At 47.1% G+C, this 22,318-nt stretch overlaps 1 protein-coding gene across 2 annotated transcripts in view; it reads right to left on the bottom strand.

Annotated features, from left to right (window-relative positions):
- Nucleotides 1-22,318, bottom strand: part of BSN (bassoon presynaptic cytomatrix protein) — a 90,606-nt gene that overhangs the window by 53,437 nt on the left and 14,851 nt on the right. The gene's annotated exons all lie outside the window — the stretch shown is intronic.

Here is a 22,318-nt window from a genome sequence, read left to right as displayed (position 1 = left end):
AGCTTAGCATTAGAACAGGTTATAACGTGAGAAGGAAGCCCTCTGAACAGTGCAGCGGCAATTTCAAACTTGTTACAAATAAAAGAATCTCAAAGCAGCCTTCTCACACATAAACCTCCATGTAGCGTACACAAAATAATTAGAACTTAAATGTGCAGGTATGTTGTGCGGAGGGGTGGGTGGAGAGGACTCAAGGGGCCCCCAGGAAGAGAAAGGAATGTGGACTGCCGGTCAGAGAGAACCATGGAGGAAGGCAGGGGGAGAGGGGAGAGTTCCAGAAAAAAGCCGGCAGCCAGCCTTTCCTCCACGCACAGTCACCATGGGGTCCTTGGAGGCCAGCATAGGGCTGGCACAGGGCAGGCTCAGCGGACGTTTGTGGACTGAATGACCAATGAGCAGAGATGAACGATCGGCAAACAGGTGGGTCCTCCGTGGCAGTGATGGCGGGCACACCGGCCGTGGGAGAGAGAGGATGTGTTGCCACAGTCCTGGGGCTTACAGACTTCTCGGGCTGATGAGAGACAGTCTGGGGGCAGGTGGAAAGAAAGGGTCGGAAGCCTGGGACAGACACACAGCCCAGGCTCAGGCCCAGCTCCGGAGTCTTGTTCAGAAAGCCCAATGGAACGCAGCTTGGCTGCTCTGTGGGCCTGCACAGCGACAGCCCCAGAGGCTCACGCAGGCCACAGCGAGCTAAGTGCCCACACCTTCCTGCCCGGTGAGGGGGAACCGTCACCAGTGCCACCCCCACCACCATGGAGGTGGGTCACTGTGCTGCCCAGCTGTCATCAAACCAAGGACACGCTGGCCCTCTGCCTTCAAAGCCCTCTACCACGGGGTCTTTCCTACCTCTGCGCCTTCCTTTTCCTCACTGCTTTCAGGCAGGGAGTCCAGGGGCTCCTCACCTGACTGGGACCCCTCCCAGCTTGTGCTCGGCTCTCTTTCTAGAAGGCCCTTTCCTTAAATCCCAATTCAACCTTCAAAACCCAGCTCAAGCACTTTGCCCTCTACAGGGGCTTCCCCAGAGCGCCCAGTCCCGGAAATGTGCTGCGTTTCCTTGCAGGCTCCTCCAGTCTCAGGCAGGACTGCTCCTGTAGGCCCCTCTCTGGTCTGGTCTCATCTCCTCCCCTCATGGAGGGCAGTGCGAGGCCAGTCTTTGCTGAATGCCATCCTTTATAGGGCTTGTGCAAGAAAATCAGAAGGACAAAGAATGGCATCTTGGGACGGTAAGTGAGACTCAAGATTCCAGCAGGAAAAAACACACCCTCCTCCAAATAATTCCCACTGTGACATTAAAGGACATTTAAAAAAGAAAGCCATCCAGCACCCTTCCAGCCTTCAACATCGCCACGTCTGTTGTCCTACTTGACCTGTCAGCCCCGTTACAGAAAAATGTATGAGGATGGTGGCTCATTTTCTGTTTTTGCCAACTCCGCAATCTTTCCCTGCAGTTTTGCTCACCTTTCACTTCCAAGGCGTCTAACTCAGGAGAAATCTATTACCTACCTGAGGCACTTTGGCTCCTGCCTCTCGCCCTCCCTTCTACTGTGAGGGCCCAGGAGGTGCTGGGGGTGCATTTCCAGATCCCTCTTGTGGGAGATTCACCACCCCCTCAGGGAGCTTGCCTCCTACTGGTAGAGATTCCCCAGTAAGGTGAGAGACTGAAGGGCTTCCTGCAGGAGGTGCCCCCATGCCTCCGCACCCCACCTTCCCATTCTCTCCTGCTGGCTCAAGGGCAGATCCTCATGCCCCCCTCACTGCTCAGTCTGCTCTCTCTCATGAGGCCCCAGGGGCCTAGCCTAAAGTCCAAACCCCCATCCAAGGAGATAAGTCCTTTCCAGGTTGGAGCCACCTTTGGCTCAGAGAGGCTCCCCCTCTGGCTGACGACCAGGGGCTCCCTCCCCTATTCTTTTTTAAATTTTTTTAGAGATTTTTATTTATTTATTTGAGAGAGAGAGAGAATGAGTGGGGGCCGGGAGGAGGCAGAGAGAGAAGCAGACTCCCCACTGAGCAGGGAGCCCAACACGGGGCTTGATCCCAGGACCTGGAGATCACCACCTGAGCCAAAGGCAGATGTTGAACCAACCGAGCCACCCAGGTGCCCCTTTCCTGTTCTCTTCCCTCACCCAGGGCTCTGTGTCTGGGCAGCAGAGGCGGAGGGATGACTTTGTTCCTACCTGACACATTTTCACATGTTGAAAGCATTAAACTCAGCTACTTGGGCTTCAAACCCATCAAGATAGATGTTCTCACAAGGAAAACACCTGCCCATGGGTCTGAGAGTGGTGATGACGACCCAAGAAAAAAGCACGATGAGGTGTGGGTGAGCGTGGCTTATACAAGCGTGCTCGTGTGTGTGTGCAGGACTATGTGTGCTCCAGTCTGTGCGTGTGCACGTGACTGCAACGCATGCTCGTGTGAGCACGTGTGAGTGCCTATGACCACTCTCTTCGTGGCACAGGGCGACCCACTGAGTAACGAGGAAGACACTGTCAAGAAGGCCAGCTGCCAGGGAGAAGGGCAAATGCGGAGGGACTAGCCCAGCCCTGAGTCACCAGGCCCAGAATGAGCCAACAGAAGGGCCAGGGTCACCCCAGCCTGAGGGAGAGCAGTGCCAGGGGCACAGTAGGCACCGAGAAAAACATTAGCCCTTCCTTCCTTCCTTCCTTCCTCCCCTGGCTTGACAGCAAGCGGCGTGGGCAGGAAGCCTGGCATTTTGATGCCAAAGTCTTTAGGGAAGTGGGAAGTAATAGAAGTCCAACCAGCAATGCTGAGGGACAGAAAGTGGTAGAACCATATGGCCTGTGGCTGACAGAGCAGCAAAGACCAGGGTCTGAGGGGTGGGCTCTCGTAGTAGACCCCAAAGCCCCCTGGTTAGGGGGAACAAGCAAGTGAGTATGGGTCTGGACAGTCTGTTGAGGGGCGAGGGCAAAACTATGCTCAGACATAGCCAGGCTCTCACCTGGCAGAAGGTGAAGGGAATGTCTGGGGAAGGTTCTAGGGGTCTGGGGTAGTTTGGAGCCCCAGAGGACCACGGTGGGGTGCCTGGGATAGAGGATATGGTGAACACCAACCCCAATGCAAGAGGGAGAGACGGAAGGGATTAGAGCTCCAACAGCAGCCAGAATAGCACAAGTGAGAGGCTTCTGGGAACAGCAGATCCTCACCAAAAGCCACAGGGCGCCGGGCAGCAGACTGTGGTGTAGACATGGGTTACCTAGCGGTGAGCAAGGCCGACTAGGCCCCTCAGTTCACAGAAATTGCCTTCTGGTACAGGAGACAAAGACCAAGACAAATAGGTAGGTCTGATTTGTTCAGACTATAGTAAGTGCTTACAACAGTACGAGCAAGGAAGGAGAAAGATGACCCTGGTGAGTTGGGGGCCACCTCTGGACTGGGGCCACCTGAGCAGAGCCATGCAAGATCCTGGGAAGGGCAGAGCCCAGGGAAGGGCGTCCCAAGGGAAGAAATGTCAGGGGCTTAGGCTTTCCTGCCAGAGCAAGCGTTGCAGGCAGGGAGCAGCTGGCCAGCGGCTATGGCTAGAGGGGTAATGGGGGAGGGTGGAGAGGGATGTGTAGGAGTAGGTTGGGGAACACTGGGACATGGGAGCAGACCCTGCTTCCAGACTTCTTCCTAAACCTTGGCATCAGATCTCAATGTTCATTCACGTGTCTTTGCTCTGACTGTGAACCAGTCTGCCAAGACTCAAGAATCCCTGTGTTATTCACAATGACCCAAAGGAGGACGGGACCCAAATGTCCAAGAGAGAAAATGCCAGCAGATGAAAAAAATCAACAAAATACGGCACATACGCACAATGGAATATTATCCAGCCTTCAAAAGAAATGCTCTTGACACCTGCTACAGTTTGGATGAACCCTGAGCACACTATGCTAAGTGAAATGTCAGATAAAAAAGGACAAACGTTCAATGATTCTGCTTATAGGAGGGACCTAGACGAGGCAGACTCATAGAGACGGAAAGCGGAACAGTGGTTGCCGGGGGCTGCGGAGGAGGAACAGGGAGCTGGTTTAATGGGCACGGTTTCAGTTTGGGCTGATGAGAAGGTTCTGGAGATGGAAGGTGGAGCTAGTTGCACAACGGTGTGAATGTGCTTATTGCTGATGAACTGTCCACTCACTCATGACGAAAATGGCAAATTTTAGGTGATATATAGTTTGCCTCCATAAACAAAACAAAAGGCATGAGGTGCCACATGGTACAATGCAGATGAACCTGGAAAGCCTTATGCTAAGAGAAGGATGCCAGACACTAAAGGACAAGCGTTGTGTGAGTTCGTTTGTATAAAATATCCAAAGTAAACGGATGGAAACAGAAAGCAGACTAGGGGTTGCCTGGGGCTGAGGGCAGGAACAAATGGGAAGCAGCCACTTCATGGGTATGGGATTTTCTTCGGGGGTGATGAAAATATTTTGGAACTAGTAGAGGCGGTGGTTGCACAAGACTGTGAAGGGACTAAATATCACGGAGTTGCACACTTTAAAATGGTTAATTTTATGTTATGGGAATTGCACTTCAACAAGGAAAGAGCAGGGCGGGGGAGGGTGGGTGGGGAAACTCCCCGAATGAAATCAGAGCTCACTTCTCCTGGAGTCTTCATGGTCCTGCTCTCCTCCCACCCTCTAGCCAGCCTCCCAGGTACCCCTGTGATGCTTCTAGTTCCACCAGTGACTATTTATCTGGCCCTTTTTCCCCAAGTTAAATCACTTCCAATTTGCTTCCCTTCTAAATGAACTTCATTCATTGGTCTTTTACTGATCTGTGGGACAGCGGCTGGAAGATCCTAAATGCTCAAAAGATAACCTACTTCCTCTCTGGAAGTTGTTACACAAACTGGACAGAGACCCAGAGCTTATAAAGGTCCAGGTGCAAAAATACAAAAGACAGAGACACCTGGAGATTTGTGGCAGAACTACTTGTAACGGTAAAACCCAGAAAACAGCCCCAATGTCCTGGGTTTGTGTCGGTTGAATAAAACTGTGCTCCAGCCACAATAACAGAATCTTCATAGCTGTGGGAAGGAAGGCGTCTACGGACTGCTCCAGGATGGTTCCCAGGATCGCTGTCAGGGAAACCAAGTCAGGGGCAGAACTGTTAAGCCTAGAATTTCTTATTGTGCCAAAATGAAGGAAGCTAGAGCAAATGGGGGAGGCTAGTGTAGGCCTAGTCAGAGGCTAGTGGTCCAAACCAACCCACAGGGTCAGAGCAAGGCGGGGCTGGTGGCTGGGAAGGAGAAGCTGCTTCATGGATGTCCCAGAAAAGGGAAACCTCCAACCCCAAATGCAGTGATCTGTCTGCCTGGGCCTTCAGAGCTACTGGCATTGTGGCAGGGAACAGCTTCTAGGCTGTCTCCAGCCACGGAGCAGGATCCACTCAGCATGATTTCCACATGGGGGCCCTCTCGAACATGGCTCTGCTCCCTTGCTAATTGGGTAACCTTGTCATAATCTGACAGGCCTATGTCCCCAACGCAGAGGGTGGCACCTAGAGGGGCAACTCCTGCGATCTACCCTGTGGGGTGTGGAGGCTGAAGGAGGAGCTGGCAATGCTGTGGCATCGGCTCACTGGGCCACACAGCCTTCTGGACTGGTCCCACAGGAGGAGGAGTCCCCGGAGGCGCCGCACTGGCCAAGTGGCCCAGCCACAAGAAGGGGAGATGGGAGTAAGTGGTGGAGGCCAGAGCGCTTCCTGGGACAGCTCAGAGAACGGTGTCTCAATGTCTGGGCCTAAGAGCAGAGCAGGAAAGCAGTGGAGCACCCCCCACTCAGCCCCCAGAGTCCCCAGGCCCATGGTCCTGGAGGAGCCAGCTGGGAGGGGCACGACTGGCTGGGCACAGCCCCTCCTCAGGGGTGGGGAAGGCCAGGCGCCAGCAGCCCGCTGAGAGGCGCGTATGTGAGCGGCCAAGTGGGTCAGGCCGATCTGCTGACGGAGCACGAGGCTCCTCCACCCGCCAAGCTACAGGCCCTCTGCAGGGAGCTGCGTGGGATGAGCTGAATCTCTGCATCTCCATGCTGTGCCCCTGACCCAGCACACCGCTGCTTTCACTCCGCGCCGCAGCCCATCAGCATTCAGGCAAGAGGACAGCGCCTCATAGAAGGGAGTGGGCCTGACGGGAGGGGAGGGCGGGGTGGGGGCAGGCACACTGGCCCTTTCCAGCACACCCCAGCCCCTTTACCCTCATTGTTTCAGTGAACCCTCACCACAGCTCCACAGAGGAGGCCCAGGCAAGGAAGCCACGATGTAAAGAAAGTAAGTCATGGGCGTAAAACTCAGCTGTGGCACCTATGTCTCTCTTTGCCCAAAGCTGCCCCATTCCCTGTAGAATTTCACGCTCCCCTGACCTCTCCAGACCTGAGGCATGGCCACCTGTCCTCAGAGAGCCGATTAGGTCAGAATGAGTTGTCTTGTTGTCCCCGGGACACAGAGGAGAGCATCAGGGCTCAGCAGGCCGGGAGGCCCTGAGGAAACCATCCCCATGTAGAAGCTCCCCTTTCTGACACCTAGGGGGTAAAATCAAGGGCACACCAAGGAAAGCACTGACAGAGGTGGGTGGACAAGGAGCCTTTGGCACCTGCCCTCCACCCCCTCTCACCCGAAAGTAGTGCTAACTGCTGGGATCTCAAGTTGACAAGCTCTCAGGAAACAGGGTCCACTTCCCCATATCTTTACTTGGTGAGGCTTGTGTCTGCTAGGCAGGGCCAATCATGGTGAGCTCCTAGAACACCAAGTTCTCCTGCTTCCCTTATAACTCAGTCACATAGAACAAAACTGGAGACCACGCAAAGGCAACAGATGGAGTCCTCTCTATTTCAGCCAAATGCTGTGACTCATTTCAACAAATCCCACAGTTTTCAGAAATCTAATAACTCCCTCCTATTGAAAAAATAAAAGAATATATTCTTTAGAAGAAAACCATACTAGTGATACATACAAAAAAAGACTGAAACAGTGTTCTGGTGTCATCCAGAGACTGGATATAAACCAGGCTACATTGGGATTCAGCCTCCACTCTGAAAGAGACGCCATGGAGGGACTTCAGGGAGGAAAATGATTATCAAGGGAAATCTGCTTCAGGCACTACCACCAGACCCTTGGGCTCTGTTTGCCAGCTCTAAACTTGGCTTCACCCTCAAACTTTTCAGCCAAGACACAAAGCCAAAGATACCACTGGAAGAGGTGTTACCCTCAGCAGTCCAACCTCAAAGAAACCTTGCTCTTATTGAAAAATCTCTCTAGGCTTCTGTTCACTCACACATCTCATGAGGTCTTGGAAAGAAAAGCAGAGCTGAGCCCATTGGAGACTGCTGTGCTAGGAGTGCAAGTAAGGACCTCCTTAACTTCTGTAGAACCTTCGGGGAGAAGGTCTCAGGGGCGATGTCAGGCAGCTTCAATGATTGCTACCTGCACTGCAGACCATCTCCTCTGTTCTTCCAATTTTTCTGGCCATATTTCCAGGCCACCCTCCCTCACTTTTTCCAGAGCCCAGGGCCCTTACTACTTACCTTCCTCTTGGAAAATCCACTCTCCTGTCTGCTCCCTTAGAGGGGTTTCTCCCATACAGAGTTGGGATCTGCCATTGGTCACTGACTATATCACAAGGGCTAAGGAAAAAAGGACTGTGACTTTCTTTTCCTGCCTTGACCAAGTCTTGAAGATGGCTCATCTACTCTTTTCTCATTCTCTGTGGGTCATTCCTCTGTCTCAGATCCATGTTCAAAAATTTCTATCACTGGCTCCAAGATGGCACTCCAGAATGTGACTGCAGCCTCCACTCATTTCTCAGGGCTCCAGGCTCCCCTCCTCCATGTGTGTCACATACAGTGGCCAGAAGAATTTTCCCAACAAACCTCAGCATCCTTCAACAGTCCCTCTGTTGCCTTTAGGCTCAAGTTCAAATCCCACCTGCCATTCTCAAGCCCTCTAGCCTCTAGTCTCACTGCCCCAGGTAACCTGAGGTCTAGAGACCTCTTGGCCCAGCCCTGCCTCTCACCACTGGTAGTCAACACAGAACTGCAAGTTCTAGCTGCTACAACAAGGCAGGTGAAAGGAATAAAGGGTGTACAGATTGAAAAGGAAGAAATAAAATTGTGTATATTTGCAGATGATATGATTGTCTGTATAGAAAATCCCAAAGAATCTACTAAAACAGTCACAGAACTTGAGTTTAACAAATTTACAGGATATAAAATAGACACATAAAAATCAATCACATTTCTAAATACTAAAAATGAACATGAAGAAATCAAAACTAGGGGTGCTTGGCTGGCTCAATCAGTAGATCATGTGACTCTTTTTTTTAAAGATTTATTTATTTATTTGAAAGAGAAAGAGAGAGTGGGGAGAAGCAGAAGGAGTGGGAGAGAGAAAATTTAGCAGGCTCCCTGCTGCACACAAAGCCTGACATCAGGCTTGATCTCACAAACTCAAAAGCTCATGAGCGGAGACGAAATCAAGAGGCAGACACTCAACGAACTGTGCCACCCAGGGACCCCAAGCATGTGACTCTTGAACTTAGGGTTGTGAGTTCAAAGCCCATGCTGGGCACAGAGCTTACCTTATAAAAAATCAAAAGTAAAAGCACATTATCATTGAGGGGCACCTGGGTGGCTTAGTCAATTATGAGTGAGACTCTTGATTTCGGCTCTGGTCATGATCTCAGGATTGTGAGATACAGCCCCATGTGGGGCTCTGCACTGGGTGTGGAGCCTGCTTAACATTCTCTCTCTCCTTCTCTCCCTCTGTCCCTTCTCCCCACCCCTGCTCACTCTCTCTCAAAACAAAAACAAAAGCAAAAACAAAAACAAAAACAACCACCACCTTGGCCTAAGCCTCATACCTTATATAAAAATTAACTCACAATAAATAACAGACTTACATGTCTGGAAAGTCTTTGGAATCAAGTCCTTGGACTTGATTCTATAGGATCCATCATAGGAGAGGTTAATAAAGTTTTGCTTTGTTAAAGCCCATATGAAGATAATGAAAAAGGATGAAATACAGAGTAGGAGAAAGGATATGAAATCACATAAGCCAATAAAGGACTGGTATCTAAAATATATGAAGAACTCTCAAAACTCAAGAGAAGGAAAAAACAATTAGAAAATGGACAAAAGATGTGAATAGACACTATACCAAAGAGGACATACAAATGGCAAATAAGCACATGAAAAGATGCCCAGTATCATTATCCACTAGGGAAATGCAAACTAAAACCACAGTGAAAATCAGAATAACTAAAATAAAAAATAATGCCGCTACCATATGCTGGCAAGGATGCAAAGAAACCAGATCACTCATACATTGTTGGTGGAAATATAAGTGGTATAGCCACTGAAAAATATTTAGGCAGTTTCTTTAGAAACTAAGCCTGTGAGGCACGTGGGTGGCTCAGTCAGTTAACCACCCCACTTGGTTTCGGCTCAGGTCATGATCCCAGAGTCGTGTGATCGAGCCCTGTGTCCGCTCCGCACTCAGCAAAGCATCTGCTTCAAGATCTTCTCTTTCCGCCCCTCCTCCCTCTGGCGTACACCTGTGCACATGCACATGCTCTCCCTTTCTCTCATTCTAAAAATAAATAAATAAATCTAAAAAAAAAAAAAACAACACCTAAGCATGCAACCATCACATGACCCAGCAATTGTATCCCTGGCCATTTATCCCCTAGAAATGAAGACTTATGTTCACATAAAAAACCTGTGCATGAATGTTCATAAAAGCTTTATTTGTAATAGATCAAAACTGGAGTCATTCCAGACGTCCTTCAACAGTGAACGGTTAAACAAGATGTGGCACATACAGACCACGAAATACTATTCAGCAATAAAAAGGAACGAACTATTAATAGGGCTAAAACTTGGTTAAGTCCCTAGGGAATTAGGGTGGGGGGGGGAAGCCAACCCCAAAAGTTTACATACTGACTGATTCCACTTATGTAACGTTTTTGAAATGACAAATTTTTGTAAATGGGGACAGATTGGTGATTGTCAGGGATTAGTGATGAAGGGAAGGAAAGGAGCAGGAAGGAGGTAGACACAGTCATAAAGGACAATGCAAGAGACCCTTGTGGTTGGAACTGTTCAAAATCTTGACGGTGGCACTTGAGACACAAATCTACACAGGTGATGAAACCGTATACTACTTAATAAGCTCCCAGACAAGGGTGCCTGGGTGGCTCAATGGGTTAAGCATCTGCTTTTGGCTCAGGTCATGATCCCAAGGTCCTGGAATTGAGCCCCGCATTGGGCTCCCTACTTGGCCAGGAGCCTGCTTCTCCCTCTCCCTCTGCCTGCCGATCTCCCTGCTTATGCACGCTCTCTCTGACATATAAATAAATAAAATCTTGAAAAAAAAAAAAAGCGCGCACCCAGGAGTACAAGTAAAACTGGGGATAGCTAAATAAGATTGGTATGGATTGTATGAATGTCATTATTTTCATTGTGATACTATACTATCATTTTGCAAAATGTTACCACGGGGAAAAACTAGGAAAACTGTGAAAGGATTTGTTACAACTGTGTGTGAGTCTACAATAGTCTTAATTTAAAAAAAAAAAATTGAATAGGTCTCAAAGTATTCTACTCCATTAACTTGCCACTTTTAAAAACTGTGACTAAAATAATGTGTTGATATTTTTATAATTTTATAATATGACTTATTACTCTCTTTGGTTCTCAACCTTATCAGGGCCAACATTTTTTTTTTTTTTTTTTGAGAAAGAGAGAGCACAAGCATGACAGAAGGAGAGGGAAAGAGAAAACCTCAAGCTGACTCCACCCTCAGCAAACAGCCCACTGTAGAGGGGGGGTTTGATCACATGACTCTGAGATAGCAATCCGAGCGGAAATCAAGAGTCACAGGTCTAACCAAGTGACCCAGGCAACACACCACAACAATTTTTTTTTTTTAAAGATTTTATTTATTTATTTATTTATTTATTTGAGACACAGAGAGAGAGAGCACCATTGCGGGGTTGGGGGCAGAAAGAGAGGGAAAAGCAGGCTCCCCGCCGAGCAGAGAGCCCAAAGCAGGACTCAATCCCAAGACCCTGGAATCATGACCTGAGCCAAAGGCAGACACTTAACCAACTGAACCACCCAGGCGCCCCACTCCAAAACAATCCTTTTAATAATAAACATAAAGCGAGCTTAAAAATCCCTGGAAAAAGAGAAACATTTAAAGGAGGTAAAATAAAGATACTCTCAGATAAACAAGCAGAAGAAGTCATTTATAGTGAATTGCCTTACGAGAAATAATAAAGGTCAATTACACTTCAAAAAAGTGGAAGGGGGTGGGGGGAGGGAAAGGAAAGGAATAATAAAGGAAGTCCCTCAAGCAGACAGCAAGTGACGCCACACCGTAATTGACTCTACACAAAAAAGACAAAGAGTGCTGGTGAAGGTAATTATGTAGGTAAGTATAAAAGAAAGTATAATTGCATCCTACTTTTCCTTTGTTCTCACATGATTAAAAGGCAACTGCATAAACTCTTTAACTGTGTGTGTGTGTGTGTGTGTGTGTGTGTGTGTGTGTCCTGTTGAGCTTATCACACAGAGAAATGTAGTATACTTGACAAAAAGAGCACAAAGCTGGTAAAGCTGGTGGGTGGGAACAAAGCTGTACTGAGGTAAGGAGACATCAGATAGTAACTTGAATCCATAGGAAAAAATGAGGAGAATCAGAAATGGTAAATAAGGTTTATGTAACAAACTCCACAAATATATGCTTGCTATCCTTTTTTCTCTCAGCTTCTTTTAAAGATCTATTTAGGTGATATATAACATTATGTAATATTATATGGAGTAATAATTATTACCATTATAACAGTGTTTGTAACCCATAGATGTAGTATGTTTAACAATAGCTGCACAAAAAGGGGGAGGAAATATTGGCATTATAGAGGAGTAAGGTTTCTAAATTTCAGTGGAACTGAGTTAGCATAAATCTGAAGTAGATTTTGACAGACTAAGATGGATATTGTAACTTTAAAGGTGATCAGGAGGCAAATAATTTTAAAATATATTTAAAAATCATCACAGGAATTAAAATATTACCCTTAGAAAGTGTCCATTTAATATGAAAGAAGGAAGTAAAGGAGAAAAAGAGGAATAAAAAAGCATGAGACATACAGAAAACAAAAAGTAAATCAGTAGATGTAAATCCAACCATACAAATAACATCATTTAAATAAAAATTGATTAAACAATCTAACCAAAAGACAGAGATTATCAAACTGGATTTAAAAATCCAACTATGTGCTATTTATGAGACACATTTTAGATTCAAAGATACAGTCTGAATTTTTTTTTTTTTAAGATTTTATTTATTTGACAGAGAGAGAGATCACAAGTAGGCAGAGAGGCAGGCAGAGAGAGAGGGGGAAGCAGGCTCCCTGCTGAGCACATAGCCCAATGCGGGGCTCGATCCCAGGACCCTGGGATCATGACCTGAGCCGAAGGCAGAGGCTTTAACCCACTGAGCCACCCAGGCGCCCCTGGTCTGAATTTTTTTAATGGGAAAAGAGTACCGTGCAAACAGCATCTGTAATAGAGCTAGCATGGGTATACTAATATCAGACTAAATAGATTTTAGTCTATTTCAGCAAAAGATGTTACTGAAGATAAAGATTGATACAAAAGTTCGGTGCGCCTGAGTGGCTCAGCCTGTTAAGCATCTGCCTTCAGCTCTGGTCATGATCCCAGGGTCCTGGGATAGAGCCCCGCAATAGGCTCCCTGCTCAGTGGGGAGTCTGCTGCTCCCCTCCCTCTCCCGCTTGTTCTCTCTCACTCACTCTCTTAAATAAATAAATAAAATCCTTTAAAAAATGGATATAAAAGGTCAATCCATTAGAAAGATTGAAATCACATATAATTATTATAATTGTATACAATTATTACATAATATATATAATTATATACAATTATAAATATATATACACGTAATAATGAAGCACCAAAATACGTGAAGCAAAAACTGACAGAATTAAAGGGAGAAATAGAAAATTCAACAACAGAGGCATCTGGGAGGCTCAGTAGGTTAAGCATCTCCCTTTGGCTCAGGTCATGGTCTCCATGTCCTGGGATGGAGCCTTGCATAGGGCTTCCTGCTCAGCAGGGAGTCTGCTTCTTTCTTTCTTTCTCTCTCCCTCTTTCCCTCCCCACTGCTCATTCTCTCTCTCTCTCTCTCTCTCTCGCAAATAAATAAATAATCTTAAGAAAAAAAGAAAAAGGAAATTCACAGGATGATGGCCACTGGGGAAGGTATGTGTTGTAATGAGCACTGGGTATTATATAAGACTGATGAATCACTGACCTGTACCCCTGAAACAAACAACACATTATATGTTAATTAACTGAATTTAAATTTTAAAAAAGAATTTAAAAAAAGAAAATTCAACAATAACTGAAGACTTCAATGCCAATACTTATTAATAACAGATAGAAAAACTTGGCAAAAGATGGAACAAGAAAATAGAAGACCTGAACAACACTATAAACCAACTAGACCTAACAGACATCTGTAGAACACTCCACCCAACAACAGCAGAGTGCACATTCCACTCGAGTGCACAATGGAACATTCTAGAGCGAGGTAATAAAACAAATCTCAATAAATTTAGAACAACTGAAATCAAACAATACGTTCTCTGAACATAGCATAATTAAATTAGAAATCAATAACAGAAAGAAACTTGGGGAATTCACAAAATGTGAATTAAATAACACATTCCTAAATATAGGTGGACCTCATTCTATTGCACTTTGCAGATATTGTGCTTTTTCTTTCTTTTTACAAACTGAAGGTTTGCAGCAACCCTGTATTGACCAAACATATCAGCACCATTTTTCCAAAAGCATTTGTTCACATCGTTCCTCTATGTCACATCTTGGTAAGTCTTAAGATATTTCAAAATTTTCATGATTATATTTGTTACGGTGATCTTGTGATCGGTGGTCTTTGATATTACTATTGTAGTTGTTTTGAGATGTTACAAACCATGCTCATGTAGGATGGTGAACTTAATTGATAAGTATATGTGTTCTGACTGCTCCATTGACCAACTGTTCCCCTATCTCTCTCCCTCTCCTATTGATAAGGATGCCAAGAAAATACAATAGAAAAAAAATAGTCTTTTCAATAAATGGTGCTGGGACAACTGAACATCCACATGCAAAAGAATGATGTTGGTTTCCTAGCTCATACCATGCTTAAAAATTAACTCAAGGGGCGCCTGGGTAGTTCAGTTGGCTAAGCATCTGCCTTCGGCTCAGGTCCTGACCCCAGGTCCTGGGATCAAGCCCCACATCTGATTCCCTGCTCAGCGGGGAGTCTGCTTCTCCCTCTCCCTCTGCTCCTCACCCTGCTCATACTCACTCTTTCTCACTCAAATAAATAAATAAACTCAAATGGATCACTAACTAAGGAGCACCTGGGTGGCTCAGTTGATTGAGCAGCTAACTCTTGATTTCAGCTCAGGTCATGATTTCAAGGTCCTGGGATTGAGCCCCACATCAGGCTCCCTGCTCAGCAGGGAGTCTGCTTGAGATTCTCTCTCTCCCTCTTCCTCTGCCCCTCCCTCCACTCTCACATACAATCTCTCTAAAATAAATTTAAAAAAACTTTTTTAAAAATGTAAGTGTTGGGGCACCTGGGTGGCTCAGGTGGTTAAGCATCTGCCTTCAGCTCAGGTCATGATCCTGGGGTCCTGGGATCAAGCCCCGCATCGGGCTCCTTGCTCGGCAGGAAGCCTGCTTCTCCCTCTCCCACTTCCCCTGCTTGTGTTCCCTCTCTCACTGTGTCTCTGTCAAATAAATAAATAAAATTAAAAAATATATATATAAGTGCTAAAACCATGAAACACTTAGAAAAAAAACACAAGTAAATCTTCATGACCTTGGGCTGAGTGATTTCTTAGATATGAAACCAAAAGAACAAACGACAATGAAAAAAGTAAACGGGACTATATAAAGATTTAAAACTTTTGGACTGCAAATGTATCATTAACAGAGAAAAAAGACAAACCACAGAATGGGAGAAAACATTTGCAAGTCGAATATCTAATAAGAGTCTATCTAGAATTTATAAAGAACTTTTACAACTCAATAAGAAGGCAACCCAATTTAAAAACGAGGCAAAGGATATGAATCAATGTTCCTCTAAAAAAAAGATACAGAAATAGACAATAAGCACACGAAGATAGGTTCAAATCATTCGTCACTAGTGAAATGCAAATCAAAACTGCAACAGATACTACTCCAAACCCAGTAGGATGGCTAAAAGAAAAAGGAATGATAATGACAAGTGTTGGCAAGGATGTGGGAAAAAAATGGAGCCATCATTCATTGCTGGTTGGAATGTAAAATGGTGCAGTCATTTTGGAAAACAGCCCAGAAGTTCTTCAGATGTGCAATGTAGAGTTACCATATGATCCAGCAATTTTACTCCTAGGAATATATCCAGAAGAAATTAAAACATATCTATAGAAAAACTTGTACTCAAATGTTTGTAGCAGAATTATTCATAACAGCCAAAGCCAAAAACTGGAAATAACCCAAATGACCGTGAACGGAGGAATAAAATGCGGTATGTCCATACAGTAGAATATTACTGGGCCACAAAAAGGAATGAAGCACTGATACCTGCTGTATTGTGAATGAGCCTCACAAACATGCTAAGTGAAGGTAGCCAGACACACACAAAAATATTAAATTATTCTGTTGCATGAAATGTTCACAAGAGGCAAATCTAGAGACAGATAGTAAAAGAGTGGTTGCCTAAGCCTGGGGTTAGGGAAGAATGAGAAGGCACTGCTAATAGGTACAAGGTTTCTTTTTGGTGTGCTGAAAGCATTGTAAACATGGATTGCTGCTATTGTAGACTGCACAACTCTGTACTAAACACCAGGAAATGATACAGTTTAAATGGAGAATTTGATGATAGGTGAATTATATCTCAAAAAAATGTTTCAAAATACTATCTGAACCTGTTCTCTCGAATATGCAATATCCATTTCTGAACTGTGAGTGTGTACTTCTGTGCTACTGTACTAAGCATTCACAAAATTTTTTTTTAAAAAAAGTAGTGTAGGGGTGCCTCGGTGGCTCAGTGGGTTAAAACCTCTGCCTTTGGCTCAGGTCATGATCCCAGGGTCCTGGGATCGAGCCCCGCATCGGGCTCTCTGCTCAGCAAGGAGCCTGCTTCCTCCTCTCTCTCTACCTGCTTCTCTGCCTACTTATGACCTTTGTCTGTCAAATAAAGAAATAAAAAATCTTAAAAAAAAAATCTTAAAAAAAATTAAAGTAAAATAAATAAAGTAAAAAAAAAATAAAAGTTAAAAAAATTAAAAGTAGTGTAAATATATTAAAAAGAAAAAACAAACCTTGGCTGATGAAACAGTTAATGATTTCAATGCCTTTCTTTCCTGGGAGTGAAAACAGTAAGAGCATCATCACCCCCAGCAGCTACTGTGTTCTCAGCTCTCCCTCTATGTGCCAGGCTCCCTCTTCACATAATCAACCTCCTACCAACCATGCAGGCAGGGCAGGGCCTCTTAGCATTTCCACTCTTACAAATGAGAAAACTTAAGATGAAAAAAGCAAAGCAGCTAAAGGGCACTAGAAGGATGGGCAGTGAGTCTGGGAACTGACTAGGGCATTTATGACCCTCAAGCCCTGCTCTCATACCCTCAACCCTATAAAACTAGGACCTCCTCAGAAACACACCGAGCCCAGTCCCCAGGAGGTTGGTTGGTAATTCTTAGGAGACTAAAAGTGTTCCTAGTAGAGTAGACCTTGAGTATGAACCTAAGGAAGAATTCTTGTCATGTGATTAGATGGAAATTCAAAATCATGTTCCTAGGGCAAATTTAGAGGCAAAAGCCTTCCACAAGTAGTAGGAAAACCTACAAAAAAAGGAGAAATTTGGAGGGCACCTGGGTGGATCAGTCGGTTAAGCATCCAACTCTTGATCTCAGCTCAGGTCCTGATCTCAGGGTTGTGAGTCTGATCCCCACCCTGGGCTCCACACTGGGTGTGGAGCCTATTTAATAAAGAAGAAGAAGAAGGAGGGAGGGAGAGGCTGAGAAGGGGGATTAGAAGAAGAAGGGGGGAGGAGGAGAAGAAAAAGGAGCAGGAAGGGGAGGGGGAGGAAGAGGAGGAGAGGGAGAAGAGATCTGGAAGCAGTACATGATCCGTAGCCAGCAGTGAAGACTGCCTACAATATAGTACTTGGCCTGTAGTAGGTGCTCAATAAATATTTATTGAATGAATGGATGACTCCAAGCATTATCGGCCCTGGAGTGGGTAGAGGTCTGATCCAAGGTGGAGCTGGGTTGCACTAGAGAAAAAATCTTCCAATTCCAAACACCCAAATCCTTAGTAAGGAAGAGGACAGTAGGGAAGAGGCCAGCAAGGGGTCACCCTCTTTCAGATTTGGGGTTGAATCTCTGGAGGGGCATATAGGCAGCATATACTAATATAGAGCACCATCTGGAACCAAGAGGCAAGGTAAGATGCCAGCCACAGCTGATTCCTCACGCTGCAAATGGCCACGCTAGGCAGGCCGTCTTCTGCTCAGCTGACTGAGCATCTGAGCAACGCAACCTGAAGAAGCTATAAATAAAGAAAAACGAATTCATCCCACGTACCGGAGAAGAAAAAGGAATTCCGTGTGGACGCCCACATTTAGGAGATGGCCCCGGCCAGAAACACAGACCGGAGCCTTCAGAGGAAACTCTCTCAAGTTCAGAAGCAGAGCCTCAGGGGCAAAGCCACTGTCGTACCCCAGCGGGGTGCCGCTCTAGTATGTTGCTCTCAAAGGTTGGGCAAATAGGTGTCCAGACACGACAAAGGGCCTGCTCGTTTGCCTGGACACGTGGCCAGGACACAGGAGCAGACAATGGCCTCCAACGGGCACTATCGATCCCTCCAATTCAAGAAGTGACGTGGGGACAGAAAGTAATCTTGGGCCCCAAACTGTTGACTCTTGGAGGAGGGGGAGAATAGGGAGAAATGTCTCCCTATATTGTTCTGTGAAAAAAGCTGGCTGCAAGACAATGTATTCAGTGTGATCCCATTTCTTTAAAAAAAAGTATGTGTCAGTCCCTCGGCGGCCAGTGGAGAGAGTGGGAGGATCTAAGATGGGGTCTAAGGCGGATGGTGGAGGGGCCCTGAATGCAGCCAAGGAAGGCACACGCGCCACAGCCAGTGCAGTGGGCGTAGCCACTGGCACCAACAGAGAGGGCAGGCCAGGTAGCCCTGGGGACCCTAGAGGTTCCAGCGTCACGACAGAAGATGCCACATGGGTGGCCCTCCCCAGAATAAGCAGGTACCCCAAGCACCAGGGCCTGGCAGAGAAACAGTGCCCAGCAGCTCGTGTCCGTGTGAGCCACTGCTCAGTTCGTCCTCGTCGTGCCTCTCCTATCACCTGTGAAGACAGAGATTGCTGTCTGGTTCCTGAGGCCAAATGCTGAACCCCAAGGGCCAGTTAAATAGGAGTTCAGTGTAGAAGAAGGAGGAGGAGAAGAGGAGGAGGAGGAGGAGGAGAGAAAGAGGAAGAAGAAGAAAGGGGGGAGGAGAGAGGAGGAGGGGGAAGTGGGGTGAGGAGGTAAGAAAAGGGGGACAGGAAGAAGAAAGGAGGAGGAGGAGAAGGAGGAAGGGGAAGTTCAACGTCAGCTGACTGCCCAAGATCCTGGCCAACTCAAGAGTTTCCATCCCATTCTGTCTTGGCCAGCTCCCTCTGGTAGTGAAGACCTTACAGAGTTCTGTGCCCCCATTTTTCATTAACCCTCAGCAGGGAAAAGGGGGCTAAGCCTAACTTCGTGTCCCCCTTCTAAACAATGCACCCTCCCCCAGAGCACTGATTTCTGGAGTGGTTGCTACTTTATTATTGTAACCCAATATTTTGACCATAATGGCCCTTGGACATTCAGGGTCTGCAAGTTTTGTTTGGTGATTAAATGTTTGTTAATACAGAAAATGAAGCTGAGCTACTCTGAACAAAAAGTGTGTGTGTAAGTACACAATAGATCCACAGATGTGCCTGCAGAAAGCTCTTAGAAATAGGCAGAGAGAAGTAATGATGCAAGGAAAGACAGGGGAAAATAGAAGTTTCATTCAGTGACTGGATTGTTTGAAAATTCACATGCATAATAAGCTTACAACTTACTTGCATAATTTTTTAAAAATTCCATCAGAGCCTGGCTGGCTCAGTCAGAAGAGTGTGCAACTCTGATCTTGGGGTCCTGAGTTCAAGCCCCATGTTGGGTGGAGTGGTGACTTAAATAAATAAATAAAAATTTTGCTAAAAAATCCAGAAGAGTCTCATTGATATAGTTAAAACTCAAAAGTACCTGAATCTATCAGAGTCAGGCAAGTAATATGAAAGAAGGAAGCCAAGAAGAGAGCATGGGAACAAAGACAAAGAATAAGCCTGGATGGCATGAGAGCCCTCCTCAGGCAAGATTCTGGAGAAGCACATGAGGTATCAGGGTCCAAAGAGGGGTGAGAGCCACCTCCAAGCAAGACTCCTTCCTGAAGTCATGACTAACGGTCCATCACTCTTCATGGGGCCCCTGCTATGCCCTCCCTGCTGGGGATTCAGTAGCCCAGGGCCCCTCTGCAATCCAGTCTGGGATGAGATCCAGACTGGGATGCCCCCGTCGTGCTAAGCGACCATGCAGTTGGCACTGGATCAGTGGTGTCATGGTCAGCTGAGGGAGGCCACTGCGTGCAGGCTTTCTTGCTCCTGCTCCCCGGTTCACCTCGAGTATCTCCCCCCTCCCTATGATTTCCCTCCCTTGGCAGATGTAGCCAGACCAATGGGGTCTCTGATCATCCATACCGAGCTCGGGTGAGCCTACTGCCCTCACGGCCCTAGGGACACCAAGCCTGGGTCTAGGAAGAGGCTCCATTCCAAAACCAAAGACTTTTTAAAGATCTTTTATGGACACTAAACAAAACCTTCAACATTCCTGTCTTCAAAAGAAGACTTTATGTCAGATTCATTCCATTGTGGTATGGGCTCAAGTTTTTCCGAGAAAAGAGGTCCTCTGAACCCAAGATTGGGTACTCTTCCAGCCAAAGGGGAGAGGAGAGGGGGCTGATGATGGCACTGTGTGTCGGCGGGGGCTAGGGACACCATGTGAAGGTGTCCACTTGAAGGCTGACAACCCAAGCTATAGAGGAATCAGGGGGCTGTTGGCTCGCAGCCCCTGTCACGTGAGAGGGAAAAGCCACGTGGCTCAGGGCTGAGTCCTGAGTCCTGGGGCCCCCCAGGCAGGCGGGGCATGTGGCGCCCCAGAGAAGACCAACACATAAACAAGGGGGTGCTGCAGAAACAGAGAAGGGAGCTTCCAGAAGGGCAGCATGATCAGAAGCCCACCTAAGGCGGTGTCAGCAGCTAAGACAGGAACGTGTCCACTGAATGGGGCCACTAAATTGTCCCTGGAGTCCCAGAAGGAATCAGGGTCTGCAAGTGCATGTGCGTGTGGACAAGCAGCCACTAAGGCAGGCTCAGGCCAACTCACTGCAAAACAGGAGGGCTGGGGGGCACCCGAGTTTCGGTGCTCCTTTCTCTTAAGTGTGTGGCTTTGGCTGAGCCCTTCTGGCTCCCCTGGACTGCAGGGTCCAACCAGGCTGACACTGCCTTTCCTCTGTGAACTCAGAGTCCGCATACCCTGATACACAGCGGACTCAGAGATGCTTGTTGAACGAACAAACACTGAACGAAAGCAAACAGTGAACAAAAACGTGGGACAAAGAAAGGACACTCTTAAACAATGAGTCAGGTAGGACAAAGAAAGGACACTCTTAAACAATGAGTCTGGGCTTGGAGGAAAGCCCACCCTGGGGATGAAGCAGGGTCTCTGGAGATGTGAGTTTGTTGGAGGTGGGTGCTGATAGGGCTGTTCGCCCCCTTTGTGTCTAAACCCACTCCAGCGGCATGGCAACGAGTAATACTCAGCACAGTTTCCCGGAATCACTTACATGGCGGTGGGTCTTGTTTCTGAAGGCTGTACATTCCAGGACGGACTAGAGCATGTTAGCTTGTTTGAGAAGGTACCCCAGCAACCATGACAGCTCGCAGAAGGGAAGACTGAGCCATCTCCATCTATATTCCAAGAATGAAGACCTCTGACCCATGGCCCAGAGGCCTCTGCGGCTTGGCCTGCAGTGAGCACACTACAAGGGTGGGTTGTTCTAAGGAGTCTCACTGCAGCCAAGGCTTTGTCCCCAAACCTCACCCAGTGGGGCCTGTACTCTTCTATACTGGCCCTGGAGCCTTAATTACCAAGGTCACCCTAAGACTGTCCCCTGCTCCCTCCCCCCCAGCCCACTCTATCCAGGGACAGGGAGGGTGTCAAGCAGACCAGTCCTTACACCGGATGCCCGGTCTTTTGACTGAACACATGAGAGTTTCCTCATCCCAAAGTGGCCGGGGAGATCCACCAAGCAGAGGCCAGGGCTGGGAAGGTCTTGCTCCTCGTCCTGTTCCTGCCCTGCCCTGCTATGGGGTTCTTGGAAGAAACCTCTCTGGCCTGTCTTTCCATCCCTTACCAGTGATCCTGACCCTCTACTGGACAGAGCTACACAGATGAAAATTCACTGTATAAGCAAAATCAATTACTACTAAGTATCATCATTATCTTTTCAAAAGCAATGCATGCCTTTATCTGAATGTCTTGTTTTTGTCCTGAGCTGCTGTTAGGGACTAGGGAAAATGAAGCTAAAGGAGGCGGAAGGAGGCCCATGTTCCCTGAAAACCTTGCCAGCAAGTTCAGCCTTGATTACTTCTGGGGTCACTGCCCCTCCACTTCGTAGGCCCAGGCATCCCAGAATAAGCACTCATGAGGGAGTACAGGGAACACAAATGCTTTCCCAAAAGGCAAAGCTTCTAGTTTCTTCTTTCTCCACGCCTCTGAAAATGTGTTCTCAGCACCACCAGGCAGCCCCACCAGAGCAGTAAGCCAGGGTCTTGATAACTCAAAGGGAGCAGTGTCACCCCCGACCCCAGAGTACCCACCAGGCTTTCTGCCTTGAGGACAGGGAGGACCTTTTTGCTTCCACACTCCGCACTCAGGGGTGTGGAGGTTTTTACCATTTAGAAAAGAAGATGGTTGTGTGACACCTGTCCCCAGAGTCCTAGATAGGTTTTGTAGGGCTCCTCACTCCTGACTGAGTGCCTGGGTGGTGACAGAGCAGAGGCTATGTGCCTGCAGCTCCTCTGTCTCTGTTTTCACAGCTCAAGCAAGCCAAGGTGGACACCATGGTAGCCTGGGGCAGGGGGGCGGCCGAGGACAGTGAGA

This window comes from Lontra canadensis, unplaced genomic scaffold, assembly GCF_010015895.1.
Source record: "Lontra canadensis isolate GAN:19392208 unplaced genomic scaffold, GSC_riverotter_1.0 scaffold35, whole genome shotgun sequence".
NCBI classification, from domain to species: Eukaryota; Metazoa; Chordata; class Mammalia; order Carnivora; family Mustelidae; genus Lontra; species Lontra canadensis.
The sequence above is the reverse complement of the archived record's forward strand: the minus strand, read 5'-3'. Positions and strand labels throughout refer to the sequence as shown.